The sequence below is a fragment of the Lithobates pipiens genome, unplaced genomic scaffold (genome assembly GCF_037356315.1).
Source record: "Lithobates pipiens isolate NorthernLeopardFrog02 unplaced genomic scaffold, aLitPip1_a1.2 Scaffold_16, whole genome shotgun sequence".
Taxonomy (NCBI): Eukaryota; Metazoa; Chordata; class Amphibia; order Anura; family Ranidae; genus Lithobates; species Lithobates pipiens.
Genome location: NW_027507748.1, coordinates 167388990 through 167406179, shown reverse-complemented (window position 1 = coordinate 167406179; position 17190 = coordinate 167388990).

Sequence of the window (17190 nt, the reverse complement as noted above, 5' to 3'; positions counted from 1 at the left end):
ATATATAGTCTGTGTGTGTATATATATATATATATATATATATATATATATATATATGTGTATATAGTAAAACACTTTCTCCACGGTACTTTACAAAACAAAGAATATGGAATTATTCAGATCCATTTCTGCCCTCGAAGGGTTTACAACCTAATCTGCCTACAACAGTTAAACATCCACAGAATAAAAAAAACAATATCTTAGCCATCTCCTGAGCGAAATCCCATACGGGTACGTCCTACCCTTTTTCGGCCACCAGAGGGCGTACACCCACCTGCTGCATGGCGGGGGACCTGATGTGCGTGGCCAGTGGGCATGATCACCCCTGGCCACGCACGATCGCATGCATGAGGGTTTGTGTGTGTAAACAAATGAATCCCTGTGCTGTTAGAGGAGCGGAGCCATATCGTTGGTTCCGACTAAGTAGAAAAAGTGATATGTCTCCTCTCCTAGTCAATCCTATCCCCATACAGTTAGAACAAACTGAGGGAATACCCAACCCTTGATCGCTCCCTAGTGTTAACCCCTTCCCTGACAGTGACATTTACACAGTAATCAGTACATTTTTATAGCACTGATCGCTGTATCAATGCCAATGGTTCCAAAAAAGTGTCAAAGGTCTCCGATCTGTCCGTCGCAATGTCGCAGTACCACTAAAAAAAGCAGATCACTGCCATTACTAGTAAAAAAATATATATGTAAAAGGTGGGAGAAATGAACTCATCCCACTGAGTACTTACATGTCAACTAAGTCTAAACCATGTGAACAGGAAAACTGGCGGCTGCTTAAAATGTTAATCCTGGGAGCTGAGGAAGGGGCAGTTTAATGATGTCTCTCCATGAAGAAAAACTGATCACTTGGATGAGCGGCAATCAAGATAAGAAGAACAGGGTCAAATCAGACTACGGGTGGACCCCCTTATTATTATTCCAGATTCCAATAAGCTTCCCATCCGCAGACACCCACAACCACCAGCAAGTTTGTGGGGAAGAGGCCTTTGTCCTCATAAACATGGAGACAAGACGCTTTGCCAGGGGCCATGTTGAGGACATGTGGCCCGGTATGGTTCCATAGGTGGGGAGAGGAAGCACACGCTCCTCCCAACCCCTTCCTGGCCAGAATGGCTACATGCTTGGATTAAGAGTGTGGTATGGATTTTCTGATGAGCCTCACACTTTTTTTTTTGTCTGAGATACCCCCTTAAAATGTTTGCCAGACTGAAAGGGTCTGGTTTACGTTTTGGGAGGGAGGGGACGCTACATATTTACAACAAAAGTGACATTTACAAAGAAATCAATTGATACAGTTTAAATAGCTTAAAAAGAGTTCTCCCAACTTACATAGCAGATCCTGTGAGAAGTATGTGTGCTGTTTCTTTAAATAAAAACATGTTAAAACATGTTAAAACTGAAAAATAAAAAAATAAAAATTATTTGAAATCTAATTTTCCTGCAATTTTAAACACTTTTTTTTCCTTTGTAAGTGTCAGTGCTGCAGCACTTTCTGTACATTACAGATAAAACTCATTCACATGCAGGATTAAGGCACCCCAAGGCATATTTTTAAAGCAACTGGGCATTTTTAATGTTTCACTTCAGCATTTAAAAAAATCACTTCTTCTGGCTGAATTTAATTTTCTAAAATATGTTTTTAATTAGTACATGTTTCCCAGGGCAGTGCCCCCATGCCATTTTTTGACACCCCATGGCCCATTAGCACAGAAAATGGGCATTTTTAGTTTGACAGATTCAACTCCCAGATTCAACACCCATTTTAAAGGGGTTTGGGTTCATTATCAATGAACAATGCTCGAACCAAAGCCAAGGCAGTTTGGCTCATTCCTAGTCATGTATGCTATATCTCAATAATCAGTATTTGTTAGTAAAAATGTGAAACTGCTGCTTGAATAAAGGAAAAAGCTAATATATACGGCAGCTTTGGAAACGGAGGTGTTTAGAATATACAATAGTGAGTTTATGCTTCATGTGTTCATGGATTTGAACAAGTGGAATTTATTGGGTTGTTAGTATTGAAAAAGCAAAAGTTCTATAACGTGCTTTTGTCATAGGGAGTTTCAGTTGAATGTTTTAGTTTGGCTAACGTAAGGCCCCATTCACTCTGTTGTACAATGTGTTGCGGTGTTGTGCTACAGGTATAGGGGAGCCCCTTCATTTCAACAGGCTGTCCTATGTGTAACAAAGTAGCTCATGCACCTTTTTTGAGCTTTGCACATTTTTTTAACTGAGCATTTTGCAGCAAATGCGACACGCTACTTGATAAATCTATACAAAATTGTGCAGTTTTGAGCATGTTCACACACTATAGAGTGTGAATGTAGCCTTTGTGCAGCCAGAAATCATGTGTGAGGAAGACAAGAAACTGCAGATTTGATGCGCCCTTGCCCCAATCATCAGTAAGGATACAGGAATGTGAGTTAACTAGATGGTACCATTGATGTAGTTTGTAATCATTTGCACATTTAAATTTGGAGACTTACAATATTTTATTAGGCAAAGCAAATAATTAAAAATGTTGCATTGCTGAAACCTTCAAAATACATTTTTATTGACTTGCAAATTATAAACTATGGTATTATTGTGGAAATGTAGCATTTCAGTAAATACTAACTCGTAATGCTAAGTAAAGAATTCCTTGCATTCATTCCCAATTCAAAAGCATAAAAAACTGGTTAAGTAACACAGATACAATACCTTTATTAACAGATTGAACATATCTGCTTAAATGTAGTGAAATCAACAAAACTTCTTTGAATGATATAGTCTAAATAAAGGGTCTGGCAAAATCTGTTAAATGATTTATTGTTCAAACCATTTCAAATTGCTCAATTCAACCATAATAAATAATAATAATCATTGTTGAATGTCCTTAAAAGAAATGGTATACCCTAACAAAGAAAACCCACATGGTATTACCTGATATGAGCATATTACATTTTTTAACAGAAAAACAAATAAACAATAAATTACATATACACAGTTAAAGGGGTTTGTGTAATATGTTTTAGTTTATGATTTTTTTAAAATGTGTCTAACCACTGGTTTATTTCTAGCAAAAACATTGGTATGTACCACTTAGACCCCTTTCACACTGGGGCGTTTTCAGGCGTTTTTCAAGCGCTTTAGCGTTAAAAAAAGCGCCTGTAAAGCGCTTGAAAGAAGCCTCATCTGCAGTCCCAATGTGAAATGTCAGCGCCCGAAAAACGCTCGTAAAGCGCCGCTTAAACTAGCAGCGCTTTACCAGCGTTTTTCGAGCGTTATTGGGGCGCTTTTAACCCCTGCTAGTGGCCAAATAAAGGGTTAAAAGCGCCCACAAAACGCTTCTGCCAATGCTGCCGTTTTTCAGGCGTTTTTCGGGCGTTTTACAAGCGCTTCCCATTGATTTCAATGGGAAGGGACGTTTTAGGAGCGTTGTATTCACCGCTCCAAAAGCGCTGCAAAGAAGCTGCTTGCAGGACTTTTTTTGACGCTCTGCCAGCGCAGCGCCTCAGTGTGAAAGCACTCGGGCTTTTACATTGGGATTGCAGTTGCAGCTTCTTTCAGGCGCTTTTTTTAACGCTAAAGCGCCTGAAAAACGCCCCAGTGTGAAAGGGATCTTGGTGTGAAAGCACTCGGGCTTTTACATTGGGATTGCAGTTGCAGCTTCTTTCAGGCGCTTTTTTTAACGGTAAAGCGCATGAAAAACGCCTGAAAAACGCCCCAGTGTGAAAGGGGTCTAAAGTAATTTGTTTAGGCTAATTCTTTTTAGATCGTACTCAATTGCATCAGTGTCCTTGTTTGATTCTTTTTAATCCTGAAGTAATAAAGAAGATTACAGCTTCCATGGAGAATTTTCTATATATTTTTTTTTCAGCTGAGTGAAGGATTGGTCCATCAAGGATGTTGACTTCATTAGTTATTGCAGGTAGGTCCTACTTCTATATAGAGGAGGGACACTCAGTTTATGGATACTCTATTTTCAGATGAAAACAGTGAAAATTACATAGAAATCAGTCAGCAAAGGTGGCAGAGCTAATGGCTCTGATGCATGCCTGCATATTAGATACAAGAAAGAAAACCGTTTCATGGTATGCCTTTGGGATAAATCATGGTTTTGGCCAATGGAAAATGAGAGACTTTATAACAAGTGGAAAGCCTATGAAGCATGCTGAACTCATTTAGAAAGGCTTTGATTCCAAATAAAGTAGCAATTGTAAAATGTGATGCCCATATTGGGAATGAGAAAACTGGCATTGCAGCAAAATGGCAGTCTTATACAGTTTCAAACCTAAAGAGATCTTTGTGACCACTTTTTCTCTTGAGGAAGTGGATTAATTAGACCTAACAGTCCTAAATAATTTGCAATTGAAAACTGATTAAAAGATGAAGCAGAAAAAGTGTAGAGAAAAGCGTAAATAAACATTGACTTCGGGCCCGGGAGGATGGTCGATTATTTGCACCTTCTACACTGTATACATACCTAGCTGAGGCTCCACTGATGATCTTTGCAATTACTATACAATGTAATGCCCCAGGGTTTTCAACTGATGCAGAACAGCTTTTCGAGGGTCTGAACCCCATCAAGTACATTACCCAGGAAGACCTTTTGAAGTACCCTTTTCAAAGGTTGTAAATTATTTACATTCAGTTACCAAAATGTCAGCAATCCAGTTATGTTCTTGTGTGTGTAGATATGTTCTCTGGGTAGAAACTTGATTTGCTGCCAATGTCACTACTTTAATCACTGCTAAGAATTTATGTGCATATATGGCTTCATCGAATCAGACTGTGATAGTCATTTTATGATTCAAGTTATGACCAAAGTTATAGAAGGCCCCCAGTTGGAACAAATGTGTTACGCATCATGCATCTAAACAAGTTGAAAGATGTATCAGGATAATTATAAAAATGTCTGGCTAAAGCAGGGTACACATGCTGAGTTTTTTTTTGCTCAACCAGTGGGTTAAACGAATAAGAACCTCACAGCTCCTTGCATTAATACAAGTGATGTTGATACAGGGATCTCTCCCGCTGTGTCTTTTTATCCTGGGACTCACCCCATGTCAGAATATACAGATGAAGCTGATTGAATGCTGGACTTTTCAGCATGACCAATCGTCAGAAGCTGGTTGAACAGACAGTGGTAAACACATATTATTATTTTTTATTATTATACAGGTTTTATATAGCACCAACAAAAAACAGGGGTTTGTAGCACTGTTGCTGAATGAGATAAAAAACTCAATGTCCATTTAATGAGTCTATGGAATATTTAAATTTAATGAAAAAGTAAAATCAAAACCTTTAGTTTAACCAAACCGACAGTCCATACTCCAGGGCAAGCTTTTCAAGGGAAACCAGAAACCAACTCCAAAAACATGTGAAGACAAACAGAAAAAAGCGCCACCAGATTTGGATGGACCAAGATTTATTGATACATAAAAGTAAATGCTTACTTACATCATAGTTAAAGTGAATTCAGCACTGTAGTTCCTCCAGTAGTGATAACTCCCAGCGTGGTGCTAGTTCAGTGTAGATATCCATCCAAAGGCAAACACAATAAAAGTCCTGTCAGCAGGAAGTAATAATGTAAACCGATGGTGCTGAGAGTGAGGCTTGGCTCTCAGTCAGCTGTGAATAGCAATAGAGCAGCAAAATATGAACAACTTACACACCAAGTTCAATTACTCTCACAGGAGATATGTGATATTGGCCAAACGGAAAATGGAAAGTTATGGGACTTTAGATGAGGAATGAATATGTATTTAGGATAATTTAGGATACCTCAAAGTAAATTTATTCTCACCGTCCCTGTATGGGAAGATCTTTGTAACCATAGAAAGTTGCTACTTAATCCAGTAAATTAAAATACATTCAATTCATAAATAATAAGTAATGTATCATAACACATAATACATAAATCATGCATAACATAGCATAAAAAATAATTAATCATCATGTTTAGTATATTTAATATTTGTAATAGAAAATACATAATTAGTATAAACAATCACAATTAAAAAAATGATTAAATGGATCCACAGATCAAGTGAACATGGTTATCCTAGAGTATAAATCTAATTAAGGGCTTAATGATTGGGTAAACTTGACTAATCATCCCCAAGTGTGAATTTTTAGACGTAATTTGGGATATATAAAAGTAAATTCATTGTCACAGCCCCATGCATGGGAAGATCTGTGTAACCATGAGGAATTGCTAAACAATCAATATATCAGATATAATGCAATTAATGAGTATAGTATAATGTATCATAATATATAATACATAAATCATGCATACCATAGCATAATAAAAATCATATTGGCATTTAACATGTGTAGATGGAGAAAACCTAATTAGTACAAGCAATCCTAAAATTGAATTAAATGGATACACAGATCAAGTGAACATGATTATCATTGGATATAAATATAATTGATAAAATGCATAATAAGGGTGAACTTGACTTGGCATCCCTGAGTATGGACTCTACGCGTTTCATGGCGTTTAAAGCCAATCATCAGGAATGGAATGCATCAATATTGACTACAAAAAGGAAAATAAATAAGTCAGTAAAGTCTCTAATAACACATCAAGCTTTCAAACAGAAAGCAGGTTAAAGAAGTATATGTATTACCTTGTGGCAGCACCCATATGAATAGCCCATTAATCCCTAGGCTTGTGCAATTCGTTTCGTAACGAATCGAAATTCGGCCGAATTTTGCATCTTTCGGACATTCGGATGCATCCGAATATCCGAATAAAAAAATAACAAATTACAACGAATACGAAAGAAATATAACGAATTATTTGAATGAATTCAACATGATTCGAAATTATTTCAACCGCATTCGAAATTATTTCAACATGATTCGACATTATTTCAACTGCATTCGAAATGATTTCAACATGATTCGACATTATTTCAACCGCATTCGAAAATATTTTGTGACCCGACTTTAGGGCCATGTATCTCGGGGTCACTTGGTGCTAGACACTTCAAATTTGGATATGTTGTAGTGCTAGTATTATTGTGTTTGCATACCATGGCCCTAAAGTCGGGTCACAAAATATTTTCGAATGCGGTTGAAATAATGTCGAATCATGTTGAAATCATTTTGAATCCGGTAGAAATATTTTCGAATTTGGTTGAAATATTTTCGAATTCGAACGAAATTAATGAATTAACTAATTAAAACGAAACGAAACTAAACAAATTTTTTCCTTTTGCACATGTCTATTAATCCCCAGATGGGAATAAGATGATGGCGAAGTCACTGCTGTCCCCTGTAGTCCGGAGCATCCATCTTCTTGGTGGGTCTCGCTGCTCCGGCGCTGTCATTCATCAGAGCCGCGATGATGTCACTCCTGTGCATGCGCACGGGAGCTGCCACTTGTGGCATATCGCCGTTAACTGCTGCGTGCTCAGTGGGCCTGCGCGCCACTGTCTACGGCGCATGCGCCGTAGACAGCGGTGCCTGTCTTTCGGCAAATACCGAAGGTCCAAGAAATATCTCCTAAACCTACACGCAGTGGCGTAACTAGAACCTTCAGGGCCCTGATGCAAGAAACCATGAAGGGCCCCCCTGAACCCCAGCCAGGGCCCTTCCCTCCGAGTCCAGCGGTGGAACTCCAGGGCGTGGTCACAGGTATGACCTTTGTGAGCCCTGTAGTTCCATCACTGTCATCAGTATTTTTTATTTTTATTTTTTTTAATGTTTTAGGTGCCCCATTGGGGGACTGTCCCTAGGCAGGATAGGGTCCCCGTCCCCAGAAGAGATGAGGTCCTTTTCTCCAGGGCAGATGAAGTTACTGCCCCCAGGTGAGAAGGGGTCTCTGTCCCCAGGGGAGATGGGGTTCCTGTCACCACATGAGAAGGGGCCCCTGTCCCCAGGGGGAGATGGAGGGGGTAAGTAATGGTGTGTGGGGGATGGGGTCCTCTCATTCACCATGACCAAGCTGCAGGCCGTGCACTCATCCATGTTGGCCTGGGCTCCATCCAGTGTGCTGGATGGGTGATCAGCATATCTCCCAGAAAGACCTTTCGTCATCTGTGTATGACGGGGAGGAGGGGGGCTGGCAGACAAGCCTGCAGTGTCCTCCGAGGACACAGGTCATGCGGGAAATGCACAACTAAAGAGCAGTCAGTGCGATAGTCAAGCATGGAGCTCTGCTAGTCACCCTCCACCTCCAGCCACCCGTGTGCATGGTGCACTGGTACCCCTAGCTGCCTATGCTGCTGCCTGCCATATGTAGAGGGGGCTGCATGGGCCCCCTGCAGCACAGGGCCCAGTTGCGGTCGCGACTGCTGCACCCCCTATAGTTACGCCCCTGCCTACACGGTTTAGGAGATATTTCTTGGACCTACAGGTAAGCCTTAATCTAGGCTTACCTGTAGGTCAAAGTGGTTTGTAAGGGTTTACAACCACTTTAAGATGGAATATTGGATCCCAATAGCGATACACAAGAAGTCCCAGAGGTGACGGTGGCCATCACACCACAAAAGGCAACATCAAGATCTGCATCGCCAATGGATTCCATAAGAGAGAAAGATTGAGGCATCAAACCTGGTTCAGAATTATTACCAAGACCAGGAGCAGATTCTTGTCTGCTAATGGAGACAATATGCATAGATTCATGTCTTTCCAATGGAACAGATGGAATCAAGCCTCCTGGAATCATTTTGTTCCTATTGTAGAATTTTTGTAGGTCCCTACATAATTTGCTCTGTCCTATATTGATATCAATATAAACTTTTTTAGAGCAAGTCGCTTTTTTAGAAACAGTCACTTTTTTTGTAATAGCAACCTGATTCTTAGGGGAGAGTGATCTCTGACTTTGATATTTTTTAAGACAAGAAGTATTTTTCAAATGCAGTATGAGGCAGAACAGGTTGGGGTAATTGCAATAAAGAGGGAATATTGGACGTATCATGGATTACCAGGTTGGAAATCAGTGGGATGGTACATATTACGAGGATGGGATGTTGAGGATTTTATCATCCATGTAAATACTCTATTATTGGTATAATCATTCAGATCACGTCGAAATTTACCTAACTTATTCCTCAACAAGTCATCCTCTTGTTTTTTAGTATTTCTTTTTAGGAGAGTCTAGCCAAGACTAAGGAACCAGATGGCCAATATCACATATCTCCTGTGAGAGTAATTGAACTTGGTGTGTAAGTTGTTCATATTTTGCTGCTCTGTGTAGCTGGGCTATTGCTATTCACAGCTGAGAGCCAAGCCTCACTCTCAGCACCATCGGTTTACATTATTACTTCCTGCTGGACAGGACTTTTATTGTGTTTGCCTTTCGATGGATATCTACACTGAACTAGCACCACGCTGGGAGTTATCATTACTGGAGGATCTACAGTGCTGAATTCACTTTAACTATGATGTAAGTGAGCATTTACTTTTATGTATCAATAAAACTTGATCCATCCTAATCTGGTGGCACTTTTTTCTGTTTGTCTTCACATATAGCACCAACAGTTTGCACAGCGCTTAACAAAATGAAGGCACACATTACAATTTGGTAAAAGAGGAATCAGAGGGCCCTGCTCGTTAGATCTTACAATCTAAGTGGGAGAGTCAAGTGATACAAAAGGTAATATCTGTGGGGGATGAGCTGATAGAGAAAGTAAACAGTATATTAGTTAGAAGCAGGATAGGCTTCTTTAAAGAGAAGGGTTTTCAGGGATAACGATGGATAGATTATGGGACAGTCAGACAGATTGGGGTAAGAAGTTCCAAAGGATGGGAGAAGCTCTAGAGAAATCCTGGAGACGAGCATGGGAGGTGGTGACGAGAGCTAGAGAGCAGGAGGTCTTGGGAAGACTGAAGAGAGTGGCTTGTTTGGTATTTTAAGACTTGGTTAGTGATGTATCTGGGGGCAGAGTTGTGGATGGCTTTGTAAATTATTGTTAGTACTTTGAATTTTATTTTTTGAGTGGAAGCCAGTGGAGGGATTGGCAGAGAGGAGTGGAGGTCGCTGAACAGGTAAGGTGGACGAGTCTTGCAGCAGCATTTCCTATGGACTGAAGGGAGTATAGTGTATGTAAAAGTAATCCAATGAGGAGGGAGTTGCATTAGTTAAGGTGAGAGATAACCAGCGAATGAATTAGAAGCTTAGTGGTGTCATTGGTTAAAAAGGGGAGTATATTCTAGAGATGTTGCGGAGGCTAAGGTGGCATGATGAACCCAGGTAGCAGATCCCTGCCCCCCTCACTAACTTGTGACAAAGGATTAGCCAATCTCACACCACAGTGTCACTTATGTGACAATGCCACTCTCAGCTGCACTCTGCACAAAGATTTTCCAGCTTGTGGGACCAAAATCTAGGTGCCAGCAGCCTGAGAGCGATTGTCACTGGGCTAATCAAGAACTTAAACCTTTAACTGCCACCACTGACTTTTGTTTACTGAACTTCCACCAATCTAGTATTACAATTATGATTTTAGAATAATTGTCTGTAACACACACTGTCACCACAGACCAGTATGTTCAGAGGATTTATACTATACAGTAGTACGCTTCAAGAGACACATTCTTTTATAGCTTGCATTAAGAGCTTAGGGTCAAGGTTAACATGATTCAATATAAGGTTTTAATAATGAGGCCAAAATTGGTGCAAATGACACATTTACAGAAAAAGATGTTTCACAGAAATAAAGACAACTGAAAGTAAACCCGTTCCTGCTGAACTGGCCGACTTTTGGTACATTTATACTCAGCTTATGATGTGTAAACAGACACATCTCATGGGTGCAGCACCTTCCTCTTTTGCTAAAATCTATCGGACACATGCCCTGGGTCCAGAGAAACGTTTCCCTGATCTAAGAGAATTACCCCACTGTTCTATGCAAATTATACACTATGAAGTCCACCTAAAATCTATGGTATATGGGAACTAAAACCAAAAGTTTGGAGTCTCTTGTAGATCCATAGAATAGAATGTAGGTCAGGAATACTTCTCTCTTAGTATCTTTGGTTCTTCCATGGGTCTATTCAAATTCATGCTTAATTAGGTTTACATTTTTATAGTAAATTTCTTGAACAAGTTATAAATGCTGAGCCTTTTATAGAACTGCACATAGAACATTCTCCATTGGAGGATTTTTGCAATATGATGTATAATAGGTTCAGTCCAGTTCATAAGAAATATTTAAAAGAAATATTGAAAGTTAAACCTCTAAATATGACCTATCCGTTTTGGTAAGTTGTGAAAATGGTAAACTGTGTCCTGAGTATCCCACTGGAGAGAACTAAGAAACCTGGTATATTATTCCTACTACTAGAAATGTGTGGAAAACAGGACATCATAGAAGGTACTATATTCTAGTATTGAGTGATCCAATCCTTCTTCTCTTCTCTCTTCCATCTATCGGTGATTTGTTGCAAGCTTATGAAATATAAATTTGAGATTTTGTGATAAATTGTAAAAAAGAGTAATTCTTTGTTAACTAGCTACAGTACATCCTTTTTACATTTTTAACAAGTTAATGTGCTTTTGCACAATAATACGTTTTTACGTGGATATCTAATAAAAAATAAAAAATAACGTTTTATGTAAACATCCCCCGGGACTGTGACATCACATCCCCCGGGACTGTGACATCATAAGGGGAGGGCACACCACGTGACATCACCCGGTGACCCTGCCCGTATGCCTATATAAGTCGCCGTGCACCGTGTCCCTGGCATTACAGCAGGAGAGAGCGTCGTGTCAACATCGGAAGAAGGAAGAAGAAGAAGATGACGACGACGAACGAGAAGACCGGGCCAATGCTAGTAAAAGAGTAGGAAGAAGATAGCAGAGGAGTCCGGCAGAAGAACCAGAGAGCGGGAGAAGAGGCCGCAAAGCGCGGAGAAGTCAGAAGAAGACACCCAAAGTCGGGAGAAGACCCCCGGACGGCGACAACGATGAACGAGAAAGCCAGGCTCCTAGCAAAAGAGTGGCAAAAGAGCAGAAGATAGTGGAGGAGCCCAGCGAGAAGAACCGGAAAGTGCGGAGAAGACCCCCGGAGCTGTATAATAAACTACTTTAAAAACCTGTGTAGTGTGTTTTTTTTTATTGACACTTTTTCCCCCAGGTGAATGGGTAGGGGTATGATGTACCCTATACTCATTCACATAGGGTGGGGGGCGGGATCTGGGCGCCCCCTTATTAAAGGAGGCTCCCGTTCCGATAAGCCCCTTGCCGCAGACCCTGACAACCAATGGCCAGGGTTGTCGGGAAGAGGCCCTTGTCCTCATCAACATGGGGACAAGGTGCTTTGGGGTGGGGGGGCCGCAGGGCGCCCCTTCCCGAAAGCAGCCACCCCCCCATGTTGAGGGCATGTGGCCTGGTATGGTTCGGGGGGGCGCTCGCTCATCCCCACCCCCTTTCCTGACCGGCCAGGCTGTGTGCTCAGATAAGGGTCTGGTATGGACTTTGGGGGGACCCCCCACGCAGTTTTTCAGCATAGGGGTTACCCTTAAAACCCATACCAGGTGATGGGGCTTGCAAGGTGTCAATCTCACCGATGAAAGCGGCGACATTGACTTCCTTCGTTAGTCCCGTCGTACCTGAAGTCACGTTCAAAATGAACAGACTTTAGTCCATGTGTGAGCTAGTCCGTTCATTTGGAAAGTCCGGCGGACCTCCGCTGCAAAGAACGTCGGAATGTCCGCCAGACTAAGTCCACCGGATAGTCCGATCGTGTGTACGTGGCATAACAGATAATGTTGAAGAACAACAGTGAATGTCAGCCCCGTGGAATTAAAAAAATATATATGTTTCGCTGCTTGTTTACATGTACACTCATGCCTCTGAATGTCTAAATTATTCAGAGAAGGATTTGGAGAAAGTGCTGTGGTCACATGAGACCAAAATTGAGCTCTTTGGCCTTAACTCAACTTGCAGTATTTGGAGGAAGAAAAATGCTGACTCTGACCCTAAGAACACCATCCCTACAATCAAGCATGGAAGTGGAAACATGATGCTTTGGGGCTGTTTTTCTGCTAAAGATACAGGCCAACTTTGCCGCATTGAGGGGCCAATGGACAGAGCCATGTATTGTAAAATCTTGGATGAGAACCTTCTTCCCTCAGCCAGAACACTAAAGATGGGTCGTGGATGGGTCTTCCAGCATGACAATGACCCAAAACCTACCACCAAGGCAACAAAGGAGTGGCTCAAGAAGAAACGCATTAAGGTCATGGAGTGGCCTAGTCAGTCTCCAGACATTAATACTATAGAACATTTATGGAGGGAGCTGAAACTTTGAGTTGCTAAGAGGCAGCCAAGAAACCTTAAGGATTTAGAGAAGATTTGTAATTTGTAAAAAAAAGTGGACCGAAATCCCTCCTGAGATGTGTGCAAACCTGATCGCCAACTACAAAAAACATCTTACCTCTGTACTTGCCAACAAGGATTTCTCCACCATGTCGTAAGTCGCGTTTTGCTTGGGGATCAGATACTTATTTTACTCACTGAACTGCAACTTAATTTATAGGATTTATTTTATGTATTTTTTTCTGGATTTTTGATTGGTATTCTGTCTCTATCATTTAAAATACACGTATGATAAAAATTCTAGACCCTTTATTTCTTTGTAAGTGGGCAAACTTACAAAATCTGCATGAGATCAAATAATTATTTCCATCCATCTGCAGATCGGATCAGATGAAAACGGACAGGCTGTCCTTAATCATCCGATCCCCCCATAGGGGAGAGCAGAGACAGACTTGTCATCCCGTCGGCTCAGCGGGGATCAACGGAGTTAGTTACCAGTCTTGCCTGTGGTCTGCCTGATTTCTACTTTATGACCTGTTTTGTACTGTGTCTCTGTGTGGTGGCAGCCATTTGGCAGAGGAATGGCTTTGCTTGCTCAAGTCAGAGCCTCCAGTAAGAACAGTGAGTAGTACAGTAGTGAAACCACACAATTTCCCTTCAAATCTCCTGAGATTAGCAGTCGGAAGCAGTTGGTGCATTAATGTCATACATGTAGCGCCCCCCTGGATATCCTGGGAGCAGACAGGTACCTCCAGAAACAGGGAGCGGGCTTACATTCACCCCATGGCTGAGTCCATGGCTATAATGGGAAGTTAGGACAAATATGGGCGCCAGTCACTTTAGATAGTTTTCAATGCTTTAATGAAGAATTTGAAAGAAGTAGTTGTAAAGAGGTCGAGGGAGAATTGCAGATACCTTTTTGTAGCAGATCACTTACAGACTCCTTAGGTTAAAGGTCAAAAACACAGCTTCCTTTCCAGCAGCTCTTGAATATCTGAGTAGGTCTCTGCCACAGACCTAGCAATCAGTGAGCTGTCTGGATAAGCCTCTCTCACAGGACTCAGCAGCCAGTACGATACCTGGATAAGTCTCGCTCACAAACTTAGCAGCCAGGAATGTGTTACCTTAATTGGATTGTAGAACAGCATCACAGTACCAGAACATTTAAGTCGACCAGGCGGTACTGTGAGGGTAAGTTAGATGTAGGTGTGCCCTCCAAGTAAGTCACCAGGCCCTTCTGAGAGACCAGCCTTCATCCTGGCTCTCCCCAGCAAGGGTCCTCCCTTGGATCTCCTCAGCTTGGCTCGGCTTCTTCCAAACAGGCAAGACAGCCTAAGGACCACCTCAGAAGTAGTAGGCCCCAGACAGGCTTCTGGGCCTATTGCACAGCTTGCAGTAACGTAGCCTCCAGGCCTGGAGGCCATGAGGCCAGTACTGATTAGAGCACATGGCATCTGCTCAATAAATACCCCCTCCCAGAATGCACAGCGGCAAGAACCTCCTACTGGGCTGTTTCTGGAAAAAGAATATTCATTACAGCTTAACTAAGTTGTTGTTCTCACACTGTCCTGTGTACTGGCAACAGTGGGAAATGCACAACACAGTCAAATTCAGGACAGAATCAATAAATTATATACAATCAATCTGAGCTGGTTACAGCTCAGCCAAAAACTAAATTTACAATATAGCCCATTTTTTGGGAACAGGAGGCTACATACAACAGCAGATATACATCTATTTGGGCATTTGAAGGAGATCAAATTCTTACAAATAGCTACCTCAAGTTGGTTTATTTACACAAAACTTTAGTATTTTAACAGTTTGTAGATATAAATGTGAACACATGATTGTAATATTTAAGCTACCCTTGCTGATCTTTCTGTCTGAAAAAGCTAAGGCTCTGTTCACACCTAGGCGTTTTTGGGCATTTTCCAATAGCCCCTGTTCACATCTGAGTGTTTTGTCATCTGAAGCAAAACACCTGAAGCTGAAAAAAGTACAGGAGCTCATTTTTTTGGCAGATTACAGGCATTTCTGCTTTTTACATTGATGACCTTTTGACCTGTACAAAATCACGGCATAAATCATGCGATTTTGTGCCTGAAAACAGAATGACTAGGTGTGAACAGAGCCTTATTGTCATGCTAAAGCATTGACTTTCATTCTGAGTCATTGATTATAAAGAGATAAAAATAAAGAACTGACTTTTGTCTGACTTTCATATTCTAAGTGCTTGTCCTGTGTCTGTGACTCACAAGGAAAATAGTTTTTCTAGTTCATCTAAAAGTCCAGGCTACAAAGTCAGGATATAGCTCAGACACAGTTATTAGTGGAAAACACTACTGTTAAAGTTAGCATTTCATAAAAAAGCAACATTTATTCAGAGGTGTCTGTACATATGTTTGAGAATAAGGAAACTGCTCACTATAAATGTGGCTGTCAAAGAAATAAAGCTAAAGAGAAGCAGGGGTGCAAAAGATTACCTGAAAGTAATGCTGCGTACACACGACCGAACTTTACGACATACTTAGTCCGGCGGACCGGAATCCGTAGGACAATTCGATCGTGTGTGGGCTCCAGTGGACTTTTTTCCCACAAAAGTCAGACGGACCTCGAAATAAAACATGTTTGAAATCTATCCGACGGAATCAAGTCAGACGGACTAAAAATCGGGAAAGCCGTTCGTCTGTGTGCTAGTCTGATGGACCAAATATGACGCAAGGGCAGCTATTGGCTACTGGCTATTGAACTTCCTTTTTTAGTCTTGTTTACATCATCATGTTCAAAATGAACAGACTTTCGAACGGACTTAGTCCGGTCGTGTGTGGCCAAGTCCATTTCGTTCAGAAAGTCCGTCCAACCTCCGCCGAAAGTCCGTCGGGAAGACTGTTGGACCTAGTCTGTCGAAAAGTCTGGTTGTGTGTACGCAGCATTACAGCCTTTCTCATATTGTTCTCCGTAAAACCAAATATGCTGTACCATTCTGATTGGCAAAGCTCTGCCACTTGCTAGTAGTGTGACAACTTGCAACTCCACTTTGCCCTCACACATTCCTGTTAGCCTACTATACTTACTATAATAGGTTGTCTCAATGACCAATGGGAATGTGCAGGGGCGTAATGCAACTGCAAGTTTTGGTACTGACATTATAGATGGTGCTGATATAAAAGAGGTTAAGCCCGTAAGCTTGAAAGATGATCTGCTTAATCACAGAGAAAAGGTGAAATAAGAAGCTGGTTCCCCTTTGCTGGGACCACCATGAATGATTGAGTGTCAGAAGCAGTGACTGCAAAGTAGACAATATAGCTCAAACTACATCCAGACGATTAAGAGAACATTCCTTCTTATGTACTGGGGCTGGAGAAAAGTTAAAAAACCACAATGTTCTGGTTGAGGGGAAAGGTTGAAACCACATTGTCCCTGTACAAGACCAGAAATGGTTCTGTACAGGACAAATCTGGCAGTTCAGAGACACACCTCATCAAACTGATGGATACAAGGAATGCAACCTGGTGGGTAGCTTAGAAAGGCAAATATCCCTGATATCGTTCAAACAGTGTTTTTTTTAACCTTTGAGAGAACCAGAATCAAATCCCCTGAAGTGATAACACAGAGGGAACCACAAAAGACAAAAGGTTTTAATTTAATGTTACTGTTCAAAGGTCTTAATTAGAAAATGTGAGGCTAGTGGTTCTGTGGAACAGTATGACCAGATCATAACTGTACCTAGAGACAAATCTGTCCCATTTGTTTTTGAAGTTTGAAACACCTCTGGGTATTTAATCCATTTTCTTGAATCCAGGTGTCACTGGGAGAGAAATCTACCAGTCAAACGTCCACACCTAGGATGTAAACAGCAGACAAGGTTGAAATATAAAGTTATGCCCACGACAGAAAGCTTTCTACTTCTC